The following is a 24551-nucleotide window of genomic DNA, read 5'->3' as shown; positions in this document are numbered from 1 at the left end:
GCCACAGATTGCTTGATCTAATCACACATGCATGTGTGAACAACAATACCCATCATCCCATGCTTTCTGGGGCGGATGGCAATTGTAGTTCAGCAACATTTGAAGAGGGGAAAGGTTCCTTGACAACTAATCTCATGTTTTTGCTGACGCCTCTCATTTCCCAACATCTGCAGGGGCAAAAGGTCCCCCAGCATCTAATGCTTTTCTGACAGCACACATTCTACCAGGGAACTCAGGTGATGGAACATAAATGGAGCCAACACAGAGATACAGAGAAGCAAAGGGGAACTATCAGCAGGCTTGGGGGGGGGACGGGACTCCTAGATATGCAGAACAAACAAGCAAATAAAAGTACCCTGAAGGAGCAGCCCAATCAAAAATAGCCCAATGAGAACAGAGCATGCTCAATAGCTAAGGAATGTTGAGTTTCAGCTTGAAATGAAAACCAAAAAGGGGGAAATGAGGGAGCAGGAAGGATGGAAAGGTCTGTTGGAGTTGGATATGAGCATCTGTCTGTCTGGAACCCTGAATTCCTGTTAGGAGGTGAGAATATACTGCAACATTTTGTTGTAGTTCCCACTTGTAGAATACAGACTCTTCAAGAATGGATTGCTTCTTTGATTTGATATTGAATAGTTCTTTTTTTTAAAAAAAACACCTAAAAATTGTGCTGCAGCTGTCAACCAATCAACAGTAATATTGGCAGATGGATCAATAAATTAACTTATTAAAATAAATTTTAATAGGTGTCAGTGCAGGTGCCCTTTTAGGTATGGTGTTCACAAACATGTTTTCTCCTCTAAATATTACAAAAGAACACTGCATGTGCTAAATGCGTTGCCTGAGTAAATATAGCCTCTTGACAATAATATTGTGGGCCATGATAAATGTAGCCTAAGTAGCATCTCTAACTAAATTCTGAATTGGGGGGGGGGGGACCTACATTTTAAAATATTTTAAATTCTTTCCTTCCACCCCCACAGAAATCTGAAAAGTTGCCTGGTCCTACTGCCTGGAAAATCCAAAATCTTCTTTTTTATATTAGTGGTATAGAAAATCTTCCTCCACCCGTTGCTAATTTGGACGACCATCCTTAAAAATAAAAGTAAAGTATATGGTAACACACAATGTGACTTACTCCTAAGTAAATGAGTATAAGATTGCAGCTCAAATATTCTCTCTGATTCACTAGTTTTGATATTTGCTGAGACATATTCATAAAATTTACAGCTGTTTTCCTTGCCCACAATGTTTAAATACTAGTTTTTGCTTTTTGAATTGCTATTTTTAGACAAATATCAATGTGCCAAATTGCATTTATGTAGACTGCAAAGATGTTGTTTAGAAATTAGGTTTATCTGCATACACAGACAGGTACAATTATTAAAACCTCGGTCAAATTGATCTAAATAGTGCTTTCAGCCGGTTGTATTATCTGTTTTATATATTTCTGTTTCTGTATCTCCATGGATGCAATTGCCCGTACACCATATCATAGTACATTCTACTGAAAACCAATGAGATTTACTCTATGGCAACAGTGTGGAAAATTATGAACTATCTGAGCAGAATTTTGTATGTATGAGACCCGTGGTTAAGAATAGAAGCTTTCTGAGGAAGGGCTTCTTTTGATCAGGGCTTGCAAAGTAGAAGTTCCTGGAAATCCCCTCGCCTATGATGTTGTGAACCCGGAGAAATCTAGGACAGATATCAATATACCATGGTTTTGAATGAATCAGTGCTTTGGGACAGATTTTGGGTGCTTATCAGTGGAAACATTTCAGTGCAGGAGATCATTCAAGCAAAGAGAGTTAAAAATGATTACATAACTTGGATCTACCTAGGATTCCAGTCCTTGGGTTGATTTGGAGCAGGTTGCATGGGGTATGTCTTAAGCTGCAACATTTTCACATGTACACTTGGGAAATTACTAGTCATCCTATAGTTTTTATTTGTTAAAAATTCATAAAATTTAAAACACAATAGCTGTTCTTATAAATGATAGCAATGATTCTTTTAAAGTGGCTGGGTAAACCCAGCCAGAAGGGAGGGATAGTAGTAGTAGTAGTAGTAGTAGTAGTAGTAGTAGTAGTATTGGGGCAACATCTGGTTAGATAAATCTTAGGTAATGTGGGGGTTTTGAAAAACCAATCCATCAATTAATGGATTGTATTTGTGGGAAAGCAATGTTTCTATAACAAGAAGTATACCTTTCTGCTGCTTTTAAGATGATGTGGCTGTGTGTTATCTTTGGAGGAGCAATTTTCCTGTGTCAGAACGAAGGCTGTGGGCTGGTTGCAGTACAGCAAATGGGGCACTGCCCCACCAACCTCAGGCTGCCCTCATCCAGCCTCACCTGCCTGCCTTCTTACTTGAGGCTAATCCAGAAGGTGGGCCTGGTTTCAGCTTCCTCCTCCTTCTCCTCCTCAGTCTCAGTCTTGCCCTTGTATTGCACACTAGAGAAGAGGATGAGGACAAAGCTATAGTTGGTAGATATTGAAAACACAGGAAATGTTTTACCCCTTTAAGGCAAGGGGGTGGCTGCTGGCATCTACTGGCCAGCGTGCTGCCAAGTATTATTTTTAATTGTGTTTTCTAGTTTTAGATTCCTTTTTTTAAAAAAGGTTGTTATTAAATTTGTTTAATTATACATTATTGTGAGTCACCTTCTAAGAAAGCTGAAGCTGAGCGTTGGAAGAGCCAGGGCAGGTCTCCCCACAGCACATGGTTTAACTATGGATCTTGTCGCCTCAGGAGAAGGTTGCCACCAACCCAGATGGCTTTAAAAGAGGGTTGAAGAAACTCATGGGGATGAAGGCTATGGATGGCTACTGGCCATTATGGCTATCCTGTGCCTCCACAGTTGGAGGCGGCAATGCTTCTCAATACTCACAGGAAGGGAGAGTGCTTTTGTGTTCGAATCCTGCTTGCAGGTTTCCTGCTGGGGCATCTGGCTGTGAGGACTGGATGCTGAACTAGATGGGACATTGCTGACCTGATCCAAAAGGCTGTTCTGGTGCTCTTATAAAAAAAACAAAACTTGTTTTATAAAAGGCAAGGTGCACCCCTATGAAATAAACGAACGGGAGTACCTCTTTTAAGATAATGGTTGCAATCTGCAGTTTTTATAGTTGAAATTCCCAGGGTATGGTCTGAAGGCACATGAGGATGCTAACTTACTGCAGTATAATCAGAGTTTGGATGGGTGACTGTCTGGGAATTGCATTGTATATATTGCCTTGGGTTTCAAGAAGGAAAAAAGGCAGGATATATAGGTAGGAAAATCAATAAAATATGAATTTTTTTGCGGGGTGGGGATGTGTTGCTTAATTAACTGGTGGCAACTTTTTAGTTGCTCAAGTGTCTTTGATCAATTAATCCAATAAAAGCGCCACCATGTGCATGTTCACTCAGAAGCCTGACTGACTTGCGTAGGACTTCCTTCCCAGTAAGAGTTGTAGGATTGCCCCCTTATTAATATAGGCAGTGGAACCCAACCCAACTCCCTCTTTACATCGGGCTGTGGTGGTGGGGTTGCAATGAGCGAAGGTGTCTCTCCACTCCGCAGTGTTGGCTGAACCAGCTGGCTGCTAGATGTGGGAGTGGAAAGCCCTAAGATTGGACTTTCAGAGGGGAAAGGTGGGCTGAACTGGCCTGGGATCCCGAGCCAGTCTTGCTGCCATTGCACAACAGCACTGGGCCTCATCTGGCCCCAATCACTGTTGGGATTCGCACGATACTGAGTAAGTCTGCAGGCTTCAACAGGCTGATGCAATACTCTGTGAAGTGCTGGGTCAGAGTGACTCAGCAGGAATATGATTGGCTATCACCTGTTTTAAAAGGAAAGCCTGTTCAACAGTAACTTTGGTGGTTGTGCTGTGGTGTGGTGGTGCTGTGGTGGAGAGTATTCGTTTGCCTTAAGGAGCAGGTACTCTGTATGGACTGTTTTTGTAAATACTTGTATATAGCTCACATTAAAAAGACTGCACTGAAAGGAAACCTGGGACTCTGAGCGTTTCGCTAAAAAGCGCTGTGAGGAATTTGCGACAATCACTGCACTAGCCTGGAGCTGATGCAGATGTATGGCATGATCGTCTTTCCAACCCCCACTGCCTCGGTGAACAGTGGGGAGTCTCCATTTGCACAGGAACAAGCCCTGTTGGATTCAGTAGAGCTTCCTTCCAAGCAGGCATGTGTGGAGTTGCAACCCTAATGAAAACATGAATCGTTTCAATCACCTGTTTCAGAGGAGCTCTGCAGGATGAGCCATCTTTTTAAATTACTATTAAAGATAGAATTCAAGAGGAGGTCAGTCCCTCTGCATCAAGGACCATCTCTGGTTGTGCAGTTTGCCATTTATACATTAAAAAGAGAGAGAGATGCACTCAGGTTCTCTCTTGTACTCTAGCATACTTTGCACGTATTCTTTTGCTGATTCTAAATCTCCAGGAAATTGTGGAACTAAAAGGATGCTTTATAGCTAATATAATTACTGATGAAGTCTGTTTGTGACCAATGTACTGTAGAGTGAAACAGGAATAACTCTGAAGGCCTTGGTTATTAGTATTACAGCTTTTGCATCCTCTTGCTTTCTTTTTCCTGAATCGAAACGAAGCAAACAGACTCCCCAATACCCCCATTCCAGCCACAAAGATAAACAATAAAATCCATTGATATGCATTATTTCAACTTGACATCTATGTCAAACATTTTTCCAAGGAGCAACGATTAATTTTAAAAAGGCAAGCGAGATGGTGAAAAGGAAAAAGAGAGAGAGGACAAAGTTCGCCAAATTATGATCTGTATATTGTTGTTGTTGTTTAGTCGTTTAGTTGTGTCCGACTCTTCGTGACCCCATGGACCAGAGCACGCCAGGCACTTCTGTCTTCCACCGCCTCCCGCAGTTTGGTCAAACTCATGCTGGTAGCTTCGAGAACACTGTCCAACCATCTTGTCCTCTGTCGTCCCCTTCTCCTTGTGCCCTCCATCTTTCCCAACATCAGGGTCTTTTCCGGGGAGTCTTCTCTTCTCATGAGGTGGCCAAAGTATTGGAACCTCAGCTTCAGGATCTGTCCTTCCAGTGAGCACTCAGGGCTGATTTCCTGATCTGTATATAATCTCTGCCAAACCCCACCTCCAATCCCTGCCCGGCTCAGATACGTATTTGTATTTACAAGATGTTTGCGAAGAGTAGCACTCTGTCCATCAGCTTGCGATCGTCCCGCACTCCCCTCCGCGCCACTTCTTTAACAATCGTATGGCTTGATTCCATTTCCCAGATCTTTTCCTTCCAAGAGCTGCTATTTGAATATTTTTTTTAAATGAAATAAATAAATGTTTGTCTCCATTTCCCTATTGTATCATTGTAATACAACCTGCTGCAGTTAGAAATGGCAAAACAGATGCCACAATGAAAATTCAGAGTGACGGACACTCAGAATTGCCTGTAAAAGCTGCTCACAATTTAGAGAGCTGGAGTGGACTTCTGGAGCTGGGAAGAGGTGCTCCAAAAGCACCCATGAAAAGGCAAGGCAAAGCGGCTGGTTGTTAACTGGAGGGGCTGTGCTAGGAATACTACCCTTGTCGGGATGATTCTCTGCCTTCTGAAGTTTGGCCCCTTCTACTGATGAACATCAAATACAGGACCGTTTTCAACAGAAAGCTGCGCTTACAGCTTTTTCCTTTTGGGCTCGTGCCCTTAGCTGGGGCTTCATGTTGAATTTTAAAATGGGTGTGCTTACCTCCCTGATGTTGTTGTTGTTTAGTTGTTCAGTCGTGTCCGACTCTTCGTGACCCCATGGATCAGAGCACGCCAGGCACACGCCAGGCAGACGCCACGCCATGCCAGGGCACACCTCCCTGATAGGGATGGGCAAATCTGCAAGTTGGGTTTCTCATTTTTCTAGTCCGAAGTTCATTTCTCTATTAATCATAAGATTTGTATCCTACTTTGACTTCCTGTCTAGGGATCCCTAGGTAAACATGTTTAAATATGGGCTCAGTTCATTGCAGTAACACAGTCTTCACAGTGACTCTGCAATTCAGGAAAAATCATGGGGGAAATGGGTGATGATCAGCCTCCCATTGCTTGTTATATCTGCTGAACATATCCATAGCTGGTAATAAGGAAGCCCCGCTTAGACCTGCTGCGCTGATCATCTGGATTGCAGCCAGGACATTAAACACAAAGTGGGAGGAGGAAAATTGATTATTTTTTACCCAGAGATGGTGAAAGAGCTGGAACGCTGCTCTCCCTCCAAACCATAACAATCCCATTGCAACAGAAAATGAGCTGCACAAAAGACGATACTAACAGCATAAGACCACAGCTAAAACAGAAGTCAATTTCATAAGGAAACAGAGGGTTTAAAAATAAAAAAACCCTGACTTTACCCCTCTCCAAAACAAAAGTAAAAGAAAGATTTATTAAAAGAAAGGAAGCTTACTGTCAGAAAAGCCTGTTATTTTAAGCAGCTGGAGATGGCAGTTCAGAACCAATAAGAGAATCAAAATTTGCACCAATGGATTTTGAGGTGGAACGTGCTGTTGAGCATTATATGTGTTTGTGTTTCTTGAATCTTCCCCTTAGGATTTCTGACCAATAACTATTGTTTTGTGGATCTCAGTTTGTCTTGACAAAAGAAGGAATAGTTAGAAGCAAAGTTTACCAACCTGTAATGGTCAATATTTTGTTGGAGTTGTACTTAAACTTTGTCCTGAATATCTATCTATCATCTATCTACAATCTACAAATTGCAGTCTGGTGGCCTTAGCACCTCTGAGGACACTTGACTAGGGATGTAGAGGATTCTGCCAAAAACAGAAATGGAAGTGGAAATTGCTGATGTTTGACTGTTTGTCCTATTTGTTTTAACAATTTGGTAAAAGAAAAACTGGGGGGGGGGGGAGAGAGAGAAAGAGGAGTACTATTTGGTGAGAGAGTCTCAGCAGAGATTTAAAATTATAAAACGTGCAGCAAACTGTGGAAATATAGGTTGTTACTTTTAAAATAGCCCCTTCTAAGTGACCCACGTCTCTTAGAGTAGAATGAGGCCACATGTTTGGTAAGTTAAACTGCTTTACCTACAAACACTTCAAAGGTCCAATTCATGTGCTTTTGCACACAGCAGCAGCAGCAGCAGCAGCAATAATAATAATAATAATAATAATAATAATAATAATAATAATAATATACGAAAAGACAAGCAGCAAAACTTGGGTTAATTTCAAAGTGGTAAACATTTCTAAATTATTATAGAAACACAAATGTGGCTTGCTAAAGCCCCACAGTCTAATCTTGGAGCATCCATCTTAGACACCTGTACTGGTCAGGTTAACATGGCGGAAGAAATGAGAGAACAAAGAATTTGGTAACACTTCCTTCCAAGGTAAGGGGAAGCCTGACAGGACACCTTACTCTATTGTCTTAACTCCTTCATGCATAAATTAGAGTTAAGCATATTTGTCAAATGAGGCTGGGTTTATCCCACACAGAACAGAAACCAAGCAAGCAAATACAGTCAACATTCACCGTTGATGCTTTTTTCAGTTTGCTAACGATATGTAATTGATTACGCTCCCCCCTCCCTGTGCATTGCATTTCCTTTGCACTGAAATGAATGGGGGGGAATAATGTAATTAAGTACATAAAGAACGGTGTAAAAACTTAACATAATGGACAGTTAGATGAATGACACAGTTTTGTCAGAAGATGAACTGCAGCAGAACAGAAGCAGCACTGTATGTGACAAATACGAGATAGAATGAATATTGATGCTTTCTTCCATTTCTATTCATGACACCACTGCATTTCCTCAACCTCGACCGGATGTTTTGAGACTACAATTCCCATAATCCCTGACCACTCGTCCTGCTAGCTAGGGATCATGGGAGTTGTAGGCCAAAAACATCTGGAGGGCCGAGGTTGAGGAAGCCTGTCGTTGGACCTTAGCAGTGTCTGTGGTCATTTTAATCATTTGTTTCAAAAAACACAACATTCATTCTGTCACTTACTTCATCTCACCATCCATTCCATACAGTCACTATAACCACTCACTACCTCAAGCATTATCTGTATCATAGAATCATTGAATTGTAGAGTTGGAATGTATACAAGGGTCATCTAGTCCAACCCCCTACAATGCAGGAATCTCAGCTAAAGCATCCATGACAGGTGGCCACCCAACCTCTGCTTTAAAAAACTCCAATGAAGGAGAGTCCACAACCTTCCAAGGGAGTCCTTTCCACTGTTGAACAGCTCTTACCATCAGAAAGTTCTTCCTGAAGTTTAGTCGGAATCTTCTTTATTGTAACTTGGAGCCATCGGTTTGGTTCCTACCCTTCACAACAGGAGAAAACAAGCTTGCTCCATCTTCTATGTGACAGCCCTTTAGATTTTTGAAGATGGTTATCATGTCTCCTCTTATCAAGGCTAAACATACTCAACTCCCTCAGTTGTTCCTCACAAGACTTGGTTTCTACAACCTTGATCATATTGGCTGCTCTCCTCTGCACACGTTACAGCTTGTCAATATCCTTCTTAAATTGTGCTGCCCAGAACAGGGCACAGGACTCGAGGTGGAGTGGTGCTATTATTACCATGGTTCTCCAGTGCCACCACTCCTGCTCTTCAAAAAGTCCCAGAGCTGCTCTCTTCTGCTCCCCACTTCCCCTACACCACCGCCAAAGCTATGACCTACATTTCATTGTTACTCACGGATGTAGGAGAGACTGCAAAAGCAACATTCTGAGCTTACCATTCAATTGCTGGAAGGTCCAGCTCTGAGGGTCTTCTGGTGGTTCCCTCACTGCGAGAAGTGAGGTTACAGGGAACCAGGCAGAGGGCCTTCTTGGTAGTGGCGCCTGCCCCATGGAACGCCCTCCCAGCAGATGTCAAGGAAATTTTAGAAGACACCTGAAGGCATGTTTTAGAAGGCAGCCCTGTTCAGGGAAGTTTTTAATGTTTGATGTTTGATGTTTTATCATGTTTTCAATATATTCTGTTGGAAGCCGCCCAGAGTGGCTGGGGAAACTCAGTCAGATGGGCAGGTTATAAATTTATTATTATTATTATTATTATTATTATTATTATTATTATTATTATTATTATTTATACGAATAAGTTATGCTATTTCAGAATGCTCCTTTCTATGGTAACATTAGAACGTTCCTTTCAAAGTCTCTCCTGCATCCACAAGTAACATTCAAAACATCCCGTCCCCTTTGTGAGAGCTGCATCACTTTCATCTCAGCATCTCCAGTACACGCTTTGCAGACAACTATACTGAAGATCTTAACCAGATAACAATAGTTTGTGTGTGTTTTGTTTAATTGCCTGAAAGTAGCATTGACGTCTCTGTGTCTGTAGAGCTTCAGGTCACTTTGGAAGAATATCTGATTGGTGCCTCAGAACGAAGAAATGCGCAAGCGATAAGTCTGAAGGGGAGGGCAATCCCACTTGTCTTCCTAGAGCCAGGGCACATGTTGGAAGAAGTGACTCTGCGAATGACTTGCTAGCAATATAGAGACATCATCCCTCATATAAAACGCTGCTGGGGGGAAGCGGACGAACGGGCAGGCCAAGGTGGCAGATGGCTTTTAGGGGCCTGCTGCTTTCTGTTCTCCTACCTTTTTAGCATTTGTGCAATTGAAGGCTCTTAGTTACTGGGTTTTCATTACAGTATTATTTTCTGGGAACTGTTGCTGTCCATTGGCCCTACTGGGAGCTTTTGTTGTCATGAACAAATGCACCATATTTTCAGCGAGAGGCCATGACCGGCCATGCTGAGCTTTGCCTTCTTGGAGGAAGGCAGTACAAAGGAGGGCTCGTCCAGAAAGGATCACAGGAATTTACAGATAATAGCCATCATCATCTCAGAAACATTTAGGCTCTAGTATTTAAATGAGTTGTAGTAAAAGGACCCTGTAGATGAGGAAGGGAGAAGCTTTCTGAGCCAAGGAGCCACATCATTCCCATCTGGGCAAGCTTCCAGGAGGTCACATACTCATGATGGGCGGGGCCAGAAGAAAAAGTGGGTGGAGCATTAAATATCAACATTTGCCATTGCTAATCTATGTAAGAGGGGATCCATGCAATGGTAGCTACAGTCAAAAATGCTTGAAGCTGTAAATCAGTAGGAATGCTAGCTTTACTGATGAACCTGAGTCTGAAATAGGGATGGGCGAGTCTGCCATTTTTGGTTTTTTTTCTAGTTTCTCATTTTCCCAATATTAAGTTAATTTCTCCGCATATCTACATTAGTTTAAGATTTTATTTTATTTTTAAAGAAACGAGTCTCTATGAAACTTCAGGGGCATTTTAACATGTTTTGGATTCCAATTGTTTCAAGGAGTTTAATGCATTTCTATATGTTATTTTCACTAATATTTATTTATTCATTCATTTATTAAACTTTTTTCTACGCCACTTTTCACAAAAGTGTTTCTAAGAGGTGTACAACAATGTAAACAATAACACTTCACAAAACTACATAAGAAGAAAACTACACCACACACTGAAAGTTGATGCACATTTTCCCCAATATACACATTTGTGTGTACTTTTTTGGTTGAAGTACTGCCTCACAAAATAGGAGGCATGTGAATGTTAAAGGGTAGCTGTGTTGTGGATCATGTATTGCTTTTGAAAGTGCTAATACATTTATTTGTATTAAACTGCAAATTGAGCAGAGTTTCTTCCTTCTCCCTACCTCAGGCAGATCTGGGAAAGTAGGGATACTTAATGGAAAATTCTCAATATCCTTTTCAAATTATAAGTCTCAGGATTCTAGCATGTGTGCTTGGGAGCCCCTGATGTTAATCCAGTATAAAACATATAGGTCTCATCCAACACTGCCATTCCACTTGCACAACAGATTTCTGCTTGCACAATGGAATGTTTGCCTCCCCTCCCCTGTGCACCCTCAAAATCTGTTCCAAAGGGTTGGAGGATCCCCCAAGAGCAGATTTTTTTTTGGGGGGGGGGTTGCAAAGAGAAGGAGCAGTCTTACAGGTGAGTGGAACTGTGCTTGTGAAGTGTAGGAGACAAGCTTATACAGTCGTACCTCGGGTTACAGATGCTTCAGGTTACAAACCCCACTAACCCAGAAATAGTACCTTGGGTTAAGAACTTTGCTTCAGGATGAGAACAGAAATCGTGTGGTGGCGGTGCGGCGGCAGTGGGAGGACCCATTAGCTAAAGTGGTACTTCAGGTTAAGAACAGTTTCAGGTTAAGAACAGACCTCCAGAACGAATTAAGTTCTTAACCCGAGGTACCACTGTATGTTTATAGAGTAGGTATTCTCTTGCTTCTGCAATCTTATGATGGTAGATGCTGTGCTGTGAGCACACAGCTCCTTCCATCAGGGCTTTGAATCAATCTGGCGATGAGAGCCGAACATCAAGCCCACCAATTGTCCCGTTGATGATACAACCTGTGCTTTTCTCAGTATAGCGGCTTACATTTATGGGATGTGTATTTAGCATTACCTCTAATATCATTGTCACCTTTACTATGGAATCCACATATATTTACATTCGCATGCTTCCATTGCCAAGCCTGGGCCTCTTTGTAATGAAAATCTATGCAGCCTTTGCACAAGCAGAGAAGCTTGCCATCTGATTTCCATTGTGTTTTGGCGCAAACTTTGATCTTCCGACTCTCAGATGCGAGAGTATGTTGATATTCTTTGGCTCATTTGATCTCATCCATGCATCTGGAATGAAGTCTCCTTCTCATATACATTCTTGAGACCAGGTTAGGCATTTATATGGAGAAAAAAAATTCAGTTTGGGATTGTTAAGCCTCTTACATTTTTTTATCAGATTCCATGCACCCAGGATACAAATTTATAGCATGGGTTGCTATTATTATTAATTTTCACCCCCCTCCCTTGTAGGGATTATAGCTGAGCAAGAAGCATGAATTTGATAATGGATTTTTCAGCTCTATTTTTCTGAGGTTGTTTTTATTTGAGTTTATGGATCACACGGTAGCTATAAAAAGTCATATTATATTTTCAAGGTCTGTTTCATTATTTATGATGTGCATGCAGAGTTGTCTAGCTAGCGCCTGGTGGATTGAACAAGAACTGAAAGAGACCTGGGGAGAAGCACTTGAGGAGACCATCACCAGGACTGTAGATGAGAAGACACACACTTCCACAAGGATGTGACAGCAAAGTGTTTTTGTTTAAACCAATAGATATAGGCAGACTATTTTATTTGCTGGTTTCTTGGCCATATTTCAAACAGTGAAAATCCGGACAGAACAGTTGTTGAGCTTTTGGGGCTAAATTGCTAATAAAATTGCCGATTTTGAGCTATTTTTATGGACTGCCATACACCCAGATTTTCCCAATTTCCGCCTGGACACAGTATTCTGGACATATGGCAACCCTGCTGTTCCTACCTTGATGTGCATTTCAATCAATTGAAACAACAACAGATAATCAACAAAGTAACTAACCCTAACAGCAAAATTGGCTTGTAAGGGCAGGGTGGGGTGCAGTACTGGCTTCCGGGCAGGTGGGTCATTGTTGCTTATCAAGAGGGAGAGGAAAGTTGGGAGGGAGGTTTGTACTGCACTAATTCCCACCATCTTGTCTCTCCCACTCTCCCAGCCAGGAAGTGATCATAGAGACTCTCCCTCACCAGGAGAGCCTTAAAGGCAGCAATAGGACAATAAAACAAGGCAAATGCCCATCTTGTCCAGCATCCTATTCTTGCAAGGATGGGAAACCTTCTTGTTCATATAAAGAGAGGTCTGGAGGGCCATATTTGGGCCCTGGGCCCGAGGTTCCCCATCCCTCAAGATTGGAAGTCTGGAAGCAGAGACACTATTCCACTTCTGGCAGTATTGCAATGGCTGGGTGCTGCTAAATCATGCCTCTCTGGAAACACCCTGTTAATGACTCTGCCCTAGTTTGCCCTGAACTAATAGAAAACTGAGGAGGGAGAAAGGTTGTTTTCTGCTGCTCCAGAGAAGCGGACACGGAGCAATGGATCCAAACTACAAGAAAGAAGATTCCACCTAAACATTAGGAAGAACTTCCTGACAGTAAGAGCTGTTCAACAGTGGAATTTGCTGCCAAGGAGTGTGGTGGAGTCTCCTTCTTTGGAGGTCTTTAAGCAGAGGCTTGACAACCATATGTCAGGAGTGCTCTGATGGTGTTTCCTGCTTGGCAGGGGGTTGGACTCGATGGCCCTTGTTGTCTCTTCCAACTCTATGACTCTATGATTCTATAATTGGGGGCGTTTGCTCTTTTCTGTTCAATGATGGCTTAGATAACCATCATTGAACCAACCAAGATAACCAAGAAGATGATTGTTTAAAGCGTTTTGAAATTGCTCAAGGAATTCCAGTTTTGCAGTTCTTCGAAAGAAGCAGCAAGCCTGTGTCAGTGTGTTGATTCCTTTATTGTAAATGGAGCCTTACATGGTTGATTTAGAAATCCCACTGTATTCAGTGGAGTTTACTCCCAGGTAACTGGGTAAAGACTGCAGCCTTACACTGCAGTCGTAAGCATTTGTACTCAGAACTGAGTTCAACAGGATTGACTCTTTGGTAGGTCTCTGATCATTCTCACAGTTCCTCCTCCTCCTCCTCCTCCTCCTCCTCCTCTTCTTCTTTTTCTTCTTCTTCCGTTTTCCCTGACAGGGACTCAAGGCAGCTTACAGCTATGAATTAATTTCATTCCATTTATCTGTGGAAGGCGTTGTACACGATCCTTTCCCTCACACATGGTATCTTTACAACAATCTGGTGAGGTAGGTTAGGCAGAGAGGTTGTAAATGGCTCAAGGTGACAGATGTGCATGTGTATATGATGTCTATGTGTGTCACGAGATCAAACACAGGAGAAGCTTCCTGATGTAGAATAGGTTGTCCCTATTTTCATTGGAGAAATGTTGGAGGGTATGAAAAGGCCATAGAATGTTAATCAGATAAAGGCCTGTTTTCGCCCAGCACCTAAAGATATGTAATGAAGGAACCAGGAGAGCCTCCCTGGGGACAGCATTCCACTCTTCTGCTGCACATTGATAGCACTTGTGTTCAAAATGTTGTCCACCCAGAGCCTAATGTATTAGCCGAACTAGTGAGAAGGCTGGACTGTATTCCATTGAAATTCACAGAGAGATAGGGGGTTCTTAACCACTTTCTGTGTAGAGCTTTTAAAAGTCAAAAATGTTATTTCTTTTCAAACTATGTGTATGAAGAGCATATAGCACCCGAGGGGATCCATTAATAAGCAAAACAGCGGGGGCGGGGGCAGAGAAGAGATGGGCAGAATTTCACAGCATCCTTTGCAAGATTGTTTGTTGACGGAAACTCAGCTCCTTATTAAGAGCGTTCTAGCATAATTTGACTTTAAAAACAATTCCTCTTTCTCCCCTCAAAAGCCATGGTGTTTTTGGTGCTAGTCTTTCCAACATGTTTGTCTGATGGAAGAGTCCTAAGACGTTTGAGAATCGAAAGCAGGAGAATTTTTTTCTTTTCTTTACTTGACTTTAACGTCAAGAGCAAAGATTTAAGAGCTATTGAAGCTATTTTTTGTGTTGTTAAAAACAGGTCCCCTGCATTTAAATTATAACTTAGGAGAAAGGGTGGGTTTTATACCACCGTTCTGATATGAAAACTGGACTCAAAATAATGTGCACTGGTATGGCTACTCTCAACTGGTTGTTGACCGAAATAAATAAATGCTGGTGTGACTGCCAACTTATGATTATTAAAATTCACTTTTAACAAACTACAGTTCCACAGATTCTTTGTGGGGTGGGGGGGGTGGGGAGCTATGGTTGTTAAAGTGGTATCACAGTGCTTTACATATATGGGGCAGATGTGGCCTTTTATTCTAGATTTAATGGATTTATGAAGGTCTCCTTCATTATATGGCAATGTATATTACCTCAGGGACTGCAAACTGTGGTAAGCCAGCTCCGGTTATGAACACACAATGATAATTAACCAAGTCAGATGAAAAGTTTCAAGTTAGCAGGGATGCCAACTTGAATAAAATATTGGGTGTGTGTGTGGCCCAGGTAAGCCCCACCCTGCCTGATCACATGACATGGCACACCACATCATTGGAAAAGCAATGCCCATCAACTTTGGGGCCCCTGACCCCGTCAAATATTTTAGGGGAGGTAATGGGGTAAAGGCTGCTCTGGTTCGCCAGAAGTGGCTTAGTCATGCTGGCCACATGACCCGGAAGCTGTATGCCGGCTCCCTCGGCCTATAAAGCGAGATGAGTGCCACAACCCCAGAGTAGTCCTCAACTGGACCTAATGGTCAGGGGTACCTTTATGTTTACAGGGACCTGAACCCCTAGGAGTGGGCTCCTATGGTTGTAAACAAATTAATTGTAAAGAGAATACTTGTGTTGTTCTATTTTATTTTGTTTTTATCCCTCCTTGTGTGGAATTTCATCTTTGTTTCCTGGAATTTGAAGGTCTGTAGATTACCAATAAAGATGGAAAAGTGGAATGTACCTGAGTCAGCAAGCTGGACCTAATGGGCTTCTCTAATGGGTTTGAGGTACTGGGCCCATCAAGAGGAACTGGGAAAATCACACGTTGAACTTCTATTATTGCTAAAATTCACCAAGTTCAGGCAGCCACCACTGAAGCTTTACCCAAGTAAAAGCAGATACATGAAAAGCAGATACACGAACCTCTTCTTATTTCGCCAAAGATTTTCCCAGAGGTTTGCCGAAGTCTTGACATAGTTTGCAAAGTGCTTCAGCTTAAAAATGTTTATTTCTGGTTGTGTCCCTTTTGCATGTATTTATTCATTAGTCTGTCCCATATTGTTCCTGCAAAAACCTGCACTAACATTTGCATTTAGAAATTGTAGAGCAAAATCTGATGGATAACTATGTTCTGGTCCATACTTCAGCCCTGGTAGTGCAGATCCCGTCAGTTTGCTCTGAATTTCATAATTCCTCAAGCATCCTTAGCTAGGACTAACTGGAAAGCTAACCAACTCAACATAACTGGTCTGGAAGTAGCCTCTTTTTCTGAAACTTAATTTGGTCTTTCCTGATTAGAGCGTGTCCAGACAAGGTGTGGGCCCCCCTGGGGGATATCATCAATCTGTCCCTTGGCACCGGGACATTCCCAGGGGAACTGAAGGAGGCAGTGGTGCCCCCGCTCTTAAAGAAAACATCATTAGATCCCTTAAAGGTAAAGGTAAAGGTACCCCTGCCCGTACGGGCCAGTCTTGCCAGACTCTGGGGTTGTGCGCCCATCTCACTCAAGAGGCCAGGGGCCAGCGCTGTCCGGAGACACTTCCGGGTCACGTGGCCAGCGTGACATCGCTGCTCTGGCGAGCCAGAGCCGCACACGGAAACGCCGTTTACCTTCCCGCTGGTAAGCGGTCCCTATTTATCTACTTGCACCCGGGGTGCTTTCGAACTGCTAGGTTGGCAGGCGCTGGGACCGAACGCCGGGAGCGCACCCCGCCACAGGGATTTGAACCGCCGACCTTTCGATCGGCAAGTCCTAGGCGCTGAGGCTTTAACCCACAGCGCCACCTGCGTCCCTAGATCTATCCAATTAGATCCCTTAGATCTATCCAATTACCGCCCGGTTTCGAATCTTCCATTCCTGGGTAAGGTGATTGAGAGAGTGGTTGCTGAACAGCTTGGTAGGTTTCTGGATGAAACATCAGCTCTGGATCCATTCCAGTCCGGCTTCCGCGCTGGTCATGGGACCGAGACGGCTCTGGTCGCCCTAACAGATGATCTCCGCAGGCAGCTGGATCGAGGCGGGTCGGGGCTGCTGATTCTTCTAGACCTGTCAGCAGCCTTCGACATGGTCGATCACGAACTCCTGGACCACCGCCTTGCCGACGTGGGGATCCAGGGCACAGTCCTTCAATGGCTGTGCTCGTTTCTCTCTGGTCGGGGACAGAGGGTGGCGCTTGGGGGGGAATTGTCATCCCGCCACTCCTTGGTGTGTGGTGTGCCCCAGGGTGCAATACTCTCCCCGATGCTTTTTAACATCTTTATGCGCCCCCTCGCCCAGCTTGTCCGGAGTTTTGGGCTGGGCTGCCAGCAGTATGCTGATGACACCCAACTCTATCTGTTGATGGACGGCCACCCGGACTCGGCCCCAGACACACTGATCAGATGCTTGGAGGCTGTGGCTGGATGGTTACGTGGGAGCCGGTTGAAGTTAAATCCTTCGAAGACAGAGGTCCTCTGGCTGGGACGGGACGACATGGGATTGAGGGGGCAACTCCCATCTCTTGCGGGGGTGCAATTAGTGCCAGCACCGTCCGTTAAGAGTTTGGGTGTAATCTTCGATACCTCCCTCTCCATGGAGGCGCAGATTGCAGCTATAACAAAGGCGGCATTTTTTCATCTCCACCAAGCTAAGCAGTTGGCTCCTTACCTCTCTCGCCCTGACCTAGCCACTGTGATCCACGCGACAGTCACCTCCAGACTGGATTATTGCAACTCGCTCTACGTGGAGCTGCCCTTGAGACTGACCCAGAAACTCCAGCGGGTGCAGAATGCTGCAGCGAGACTCCTTACGGGGTCTTCGCTTAGAGATCACATTCATCCAGTACTATACAAGCTGCACTGGCTCCCGGTGGAGTACAGGATCAGGTTTAAGGTGCTGGTTTTAACCTTTAAAGCCCTATACAGCCTAGGGCCCTCGTACCTACGGGACCGCCTCTCCTGGTATGCCCCACAGAGGAACTTACGGTCTTCAAATAAAAACACCTTGAAGGTCCCAAGCCACAGAGAGGTTAGGCTGGCCTCAACTAGAGCCAGGGCTTTTTCGGCTGCGGCTCCAACCTGGTGGAACACTCTGTCACAAGAGACAAGGGCCCTGCAGGACTTGACATCTTTCCGCAGGGCCTGCAAGACAGAGCTGTTCCACCTGGCCTTTGGTCAGGGCGCAGCCTGACTCCCTCCTTTGGCAATCTTTACAAGACTTTAGTTTATGGTTGCCATCAATTTTGATTTTAATTCATTTTTATAATGTTTTATAATGTTGTACTGTTTTAGTGTTGTTAGCCGCCCTGAGCCCGGCTTCGGCTGGGGAGGGCGGGATATAAATAAATTTTTTTTTTATTATTATTATTATTATTATTATTATTATTATTATTATTTCCTTCTTTCCAATGCTTTCCCCTGTGAGCTGTCTGGATGTTACAGAAAGCAAAGCATATACAAACTTAGATATCTGTACCCAAGTGGAAATAATGTTTTATGAGAAGCAGACGTAAATCAGTGCAGTTATTGGAGTAAATTGGCCTATTATAATATAAACTCAGCTATTTATTTTATTTTATTTTGCATTTCTTTCATGCTGCCTTTTATTTGGGGAGGGGCAGTGGCGATCTTGTGAATGAAAAGATGCTTATATATGCAAGGGTGTGGGGGGAAAGTGCTTTAGCTTTGTTTCAGTCTATCGAGGGAAAATAGGTACACACACACAAAAGTGCGTATTACCATATTGACCCTATTTATTTTCACAGCAGGTGCAAGATAGCTTGTGCTATCAATGACCACTGGAAACAAAGACGGGCAGAAGTGTGAACTTGCTTTCACCTCTTATAATTCCACAGTGGTCTCAGAGGTTAATGCATAAAATAATTCAGGTCACCATGACTTGAAACCACCAGACCATGGAAGTCTCCTTCAGAGCCAAACAGGCCTAACGTGCAGTATATTAGACCACCTGCGTACTTGTGCCTGGATCAGATATTGCTGATTTTTCAGGAGATCACACGGCAGGGGAATAAATGGCACCTTGCCCAAGAGCACTTGGTGAACTTCATGGTGAGTAAACTGCAACCTTAACCTCTCTTCTGGGTTCCCATTGGCAGCTTGCTAGTCATGGTGACTCAAAGATTCATAGAGTTGACCAAAGGTCATCTAGTTGAACCCCCTGCAATGCAGGAATCTCAGCTAAAGCATCCATGACAGATGGCCATCTGCTTAAAAACCTCCAAGGAAGGAGAGTCCACCACCTCTCGTGGGAGTCTGTTCCACTGCCAAACAGCTCAGACTGTCAGAAACTTTTTCCTGATTAGTCGGAATCTCCTTTCTTGTAATTTGAAGCCATTGGTTCGAATCCTACCCTCTAGAGCAGGAGAAAGCAAGCATGCTCCCTCTTCCATGTGACAGCCCTTAAGATATTTGAAGATGGCTGTCATATCTCCTCTCAGTCTCCTCTTTTCCAGGCTAAACAGGCTAAACTAAACATCCTGTGAGGACAGGATACTAGAATAGATGGGCCTTTGCAGGGCTATTCTTGTGTTGTTGTTGATGATGATGATGATGATGATTATTTCTACTCCACCCATCTGACTGGGTTCCCCAGCCACTCTGGGTGGCTTACACATAAACACGTTTGCCATTTTAAGCTCCCTCCCTCCCTTTCCTACATTTATATCCAACATCTCAGGGTGGTGCACATAATTCTTCTCCCCACTTTATCCGCACAACAACCCTGTGAGGTAGGTTAGGCTGCGAGTGAGTGACTGACCCAAGGCCACCCAGTAAGCTTCATGGCTGGTCTCCCTGGTCCTAGTCCAATACACCAACCATTACACCACATCGATGGAGCCTCCAGCTGTTTCAGCTAACCGTGCTGGCTGGGGCATGCCCTCCAATACGAAGCGGCCCCAAACCGGGACGCCATTTTCCAGGGCCACACTCACATGACTCACGTGTCCTGTCTGAGACTGCAGCCCCCCAAAGCGCTTTTGTGCATTTTGGGGTGCTACGCAAGATTACTGCCTCCCAAGCACTTTTTTCATGGCAAGAGTGTGGTCTGAAATCGTGTGAGATATTGGTGGCCATTTTGGCCACCGTCTTCATGTGAGACAAAAAAATGGGACGTCCCATTTCCCCCCTCAGCACAGTTGACAGATATGACAAGGTTTGGGATTGCTGACCTACTTCACGAGCACCTTCCCCTGCCCTGATGATTTTAGATTTCATTGTGAGTTTGGCTACTAGTGGCACAATCCAAGTCATGTTAACTCCCAGATGTTTCAAGCAGTTACTTATATCTCACCCGCTGAAACCAGTAGGACTCCCAAGGGCTTCCCTTTGGCTGGGATGTACCCTGCTTTGTATTATCTGCAAAGCTGTGCTGCAATATTGTCCTTTCAAATCAGCCATGCCACTTGCTCTGGGACATCCTTACAATGTCCTATGGAAGGACAAACATGCACAGATGTTCTCCACTCTATTCTTTCTCTATCTATCCTGCAGCACTCTTGCCCGATGTGCTCTGAAGCCAGTCACCCCTCCTTTAAAAGGTTTGGCTCAGGGCAAAGCGACAGCAGCTGTGAGGCAGGTGAAGGGTTAACCTAAAGCATGCAGCTGCTAATGTTAGTTTCGGAGGCAGACCCAAGTCTTCGGGGATAATCTATCCAGGCAAGATCTGACATGAGATGTGACATTTACTATCCAGCACAGCTAAGGCCGTCGGGGATGTTATCAGGAGTGACTGAAGACACCTCTTCTTGCCTCTCTTCCTTTATGCCTTCTGTAAATGAAGTTACTTCCTGGTTGTTTTCAAAGCATCCCCAACCATTGGCCCTGCTGGCTAGGGCACAGCATGGTGGGAATCCAAAAACATGCTAATGATTAAGTGGTATGTAAATGCTTACAGCGCGGGTGGCGCTGTGGTCTAAACCACTGAGCCTAGGGCTTGCCAATCAGAAGGTCGGCGGTTCGAATCCCCGTGACGGGGTGAACTCCCATTGCTCGGTCCCAGCTCCTGCCAACCTAGCAGCTTGAAAGCACACCAAAGTGCAAGTAGATAAATAGGTACCGCTCTGGCGGGAAGGTAAACGGCATTTCTGTGCGCTGCTCTTGTTTCTCCAGAAGTGGCTTAGTCATGCTGGCCACATGACCTGGAAAAACTGCGGACAAACGTCGGCTCCCTCAGCTAGTAAACCGAGATGAGCGCTGCAACCCCGACTGGACTTAACTGTCTGGGGTCCTTTACCTTTACCTTTTAAAAATGCCTTAAATAAACAAATGAACATCTGGAGGACCACAGGTTTCCTATCTGTGGGTTAGTGTGTATGATGGAGATGGGGAACTTGTGGCTCTTCAGATGTTGCTGGACCACAACTCCCAGCATTCCCTGCCCATTGGGTCATTCTGGCCCGTGGCTGATGGGAACTGGAATTCAACATCTCCTTGAGGGCCATAGGTTCTCCATCCCTGGTGTAGGACACAAACTGAGGCAATCCAGATTCAGATCCCCACTCTGCTATGAAGCTTACTTGCTAACCTTGGGGCAGTGTTCCTCACTAATGCCTGCATTGCAGGGTGGCTATGGGGATAGGAGGTGGGAAACTTTGAGCTCTTTAGAGGAAAGGTGGGATATAACTGAGGGCTCCACATTTCTGATTGTCCCTTGCTTTTTTTAAGGCACAGTACCAAGAGATATTTAATTTGCCCCACCACTTTCCCCAGGAAAACTCACTGATTACCACTGAACTGGAACAAATGTCAATCTGCAGAAAACCTGATTGATGAGTGTTTTGATTTAGCAGGACGAAATAAAAATCTCTTGGACATGGAAAGGACAGGACAATTGTGGATGAGCCGGGAGAGAGGACCTCATCTGCTATGTATGCAGGAGGTCACTGCAGTTTGTGAGAGAGTGTCTCCTTGAAGAACCAAAGATCTCAGAAGTCTGCTCTATGATAACTCAGAACAGGGTTTGGAATATTATGAAAATTATAAAAAAGAAAAGAAAAACATAGCTTTGAGTGTGGCGGCCTCTGTTCTATGAAACAGCCCACTCCCTTCACTTTTTAGAAATGATGGAAAATACCTTTGTTCTGACAGTTTTTCCCAGCAGGATGAATGGGTCTCCCCAATAGGCATCCATTTGGTGGAAACTAAATTTTACTCATAGTGGACCCATTGAAATTAATGGACCTAACTTTGGACTATATGGAACTTGCCGAACTGACCAGAGAGAAGAGACGGTGGAAGAAGATTGGAAGAAGTTTAAAGAATATTTCAAAAAATATGTTAATATTTAAATCTTAGAATAGCTTTGGAAGTGGATATAGGCTGTAGGGTTAGAAGTAGAAAATAGTGTATTTTAAAATAGTATTATTTGTAAGTGATAAAATGTGAATATTTTTATGGTAAAGGTTAAAAAGTATGATATATGTAAACTGCTAAAGATGAGGTAAAATGAAAATCAGATAGTGGGGACTTGGGGAAGTTCACCTAACAATGTTTAGAAAAAATGAGGATAAGACAAGAATTTGTTTGTATTGTTTGTTTTTCTGTTTGTGTTGTTTAGTTGTGTTATAAAATGAATAATTTTTTTGGGAAAAAAATATTAATGGACCTAACTTGGTCATGTTCATTAATTTCAGTGCGTCTGCTCTGAGTATAACATAGTTTGATCCCACACATAATTTTGCAAAACAAGATGAGTTCTGGGTGGAAGGTGAACTGCAGGGGAACAGAAGCACTGCTGTGTGTGATATACTGTATACAGGGCAGAATGGAAAACATTGCTTTCTTACATCCCTTGCAGGCAATGTTAAATAAATGTGTCACATGCCTGAATGAAATCTGTTTTTGGAGCCAAATTCCTTTAGTTTTGCATGGCATTCATTTGAGAGGACGGGGGAAGCTGCAAAGTTCTGGAGCAACCAGAGTTGGCTCGCTCTTCCTCCTGATGTGCCTCCTGCGAACTCCTGCGAATGGAATTTGTGATGTTACAATAATTTATTTGCCAAGAGAGTGTGTTGAAATAAACAGAGGATTATTGTGACTCCCCCCTTTTTAAAGCCAAGCTCACACACGCACACAGAGAGAAAGGAAACAAGGCTGTGAGAAAAGTGGGAAGAAAGTTTACATGCAAAAATTAACACCACCAGTAATTAGCAGAAATAATGAGGGAAGAGAAGGAAAAAGAGCAGGTCAAAGCACTTGCTGTGCAGCTTAAGAATATTTCCCTTCATGTGGCGGTGAGAGAGATCTTCCACAGGCACAGTTAATAGGAAGAATCCTCAATGCACATCCTTGAAAATATAGAGCGTGCCACTGCTACCTTCAAGGGAAATTCAGTTGGTCCTCCAATCCATAAGGTTATTGTATTTTGTCAGTGATTGGTGCTTTGCAACCCCAGAGAGTATCAGCACCCCAGTTAAACAAAAGAGGGACACCAAAGGAAACATTTCCCTGGAACAGCCTTCCCCACACCTGGCGCCACCCAGATGTTTCGGATGAGAACTATCAGCCCCAGCCAACATGGCTAATGGTCAGAGGGATGGTGGGATTTGCACTCCAGCAGCATTTGAGCTGAGGAAGGCTATTCTAGAAGTCTGCAATAGAAATGAAACAGGGCAGTGGACAATGGGGTGGCAGAGGGGAGGGCACTTGCCTTATGCCTTAAGGTGGGCTTCCAGAAGATTCTGGCTACCCATTATGAGAAACAGGGGAAAGCCTTTGGTCTGACCCAGCAGGATTCTTCTTATATCCAGAATATAGTGTGATACATTTTTTTTTTTTTTGCTTCTAGTTTGAAGAACCAAAGAGCAGTCAACACAATAGCCCAACTATATGATGGTGAAGAGAGTAGTAGGACTGGCTGGCTTGACCATCACTTGATCCATGGATGTTCCATCCAGACACACCGACTCTTGTCCCCAGTGTCTTTGTCGCTTCTGACACCTGTGTCGCAGGCTGAGCATTGATTAATTGGGATCGCTGCCACAAAGAGGCAGAGAGGGCAGACTGAAATGGAGCCTAAATGGGGCCATGAAGTGAAAAAGAAAGGGCAGCCTTAGCATCCTCCAGGAAATCAGGTTTGTAAAAGTACATATGAACATAAAAAAAGATCTATGGGGCACCCTCCCCCACCAAACATCTTCATAAGGACTGCACATGTTAAGTAACGTTCCATTGGAAAAGAAAAGTGGGGGAAAGTGGTAGGCTGGATGGAACGGAATGGAGTCTCTGGGAGAGGTGCATGTCTGCCTGGCCGACCAATTCCTTGAAGCCCTTTTGTTGGCCTCATTTGTAATGCTTCTATTTATTCTTACTGCCCCAAGGCCGTGCAGTGGTGCACCTTCTTATCGGTGGCCCATTGGTTCTGAATGCCTGGCTAGGCCTTGCAGGTGTGTCAAGTTTTATCCACTGTATGCTGCCGTCTGCCAGTGATCTGGGGATGGTCCTAAAAAATCAATCGGTTATCAGGCCAAACAGCATGTTTTTCACCACCTTGCAAAAATAAAATGCTTTTTTTTGGGGGGGGGGTGTCACAGTTGTTTGAGGCTCCAGCTGAAAGCTTTTCTCACTGCTTTCAAAGCATTGAAGCTGTGCTTGTCACCTCTTGCTACAAATTTGGACGAAGCTAGCCATATGGCAAGTGGAAAGCAGTGCTGGGAAACCTTCCGCACATGATGCTTTTCTGCTAAATGAGGGTTTCTTTTGAAGGTACTGATTTCACACGCAAGTCTCTGGAGTAATGCGCAATGTTGTCAAGAAAGGCTGGCAGTAGTTGCCAACAGCCTGTTCTGAATTCCCAGGAGAGGC

The 24551-nt window shown here is 43.9% G+C and overlaps 1 long non-coding RNA gene across 1 annotated transcript; it reads left to right on the top strand.

Moving 5' to 3' along the window:
• The first annotated feature begins 15465 nt into the window (after nucleotides 1–15465).
• On the top strand, nucleotides 15466–21736 carry LOC310841260. The gene is made up of 3 exons (XR_014562441.1): nucleotides 15466–15639; nucleotides 18494–18797; nucleotides 21414–21736. It is a non-coding gene; the product is annotated as an uncharacterized lncRNA (long non-coding RNA).
• The last annotated feature ends 2815 nt before the right edge of the window (nucleotides 21737–24551 follow it).

This window comes from Podarcis gaigeae (genome assembly GCF_964106915.1).
Source record: "Podarcis gaigeae genome assembly, chromosome: 3".
NCBI classification, from domain to species: Eukaryota; Metazoa; Chordata; class Lepidosauria; order Squamata; family Lacertidae; genus Podarcis; species Podarcis gaigeae.
Note: the sequence above shows the minus strand (reverse complement) of the source record. Positions and strands in the feature narration are given on the sequence as shown.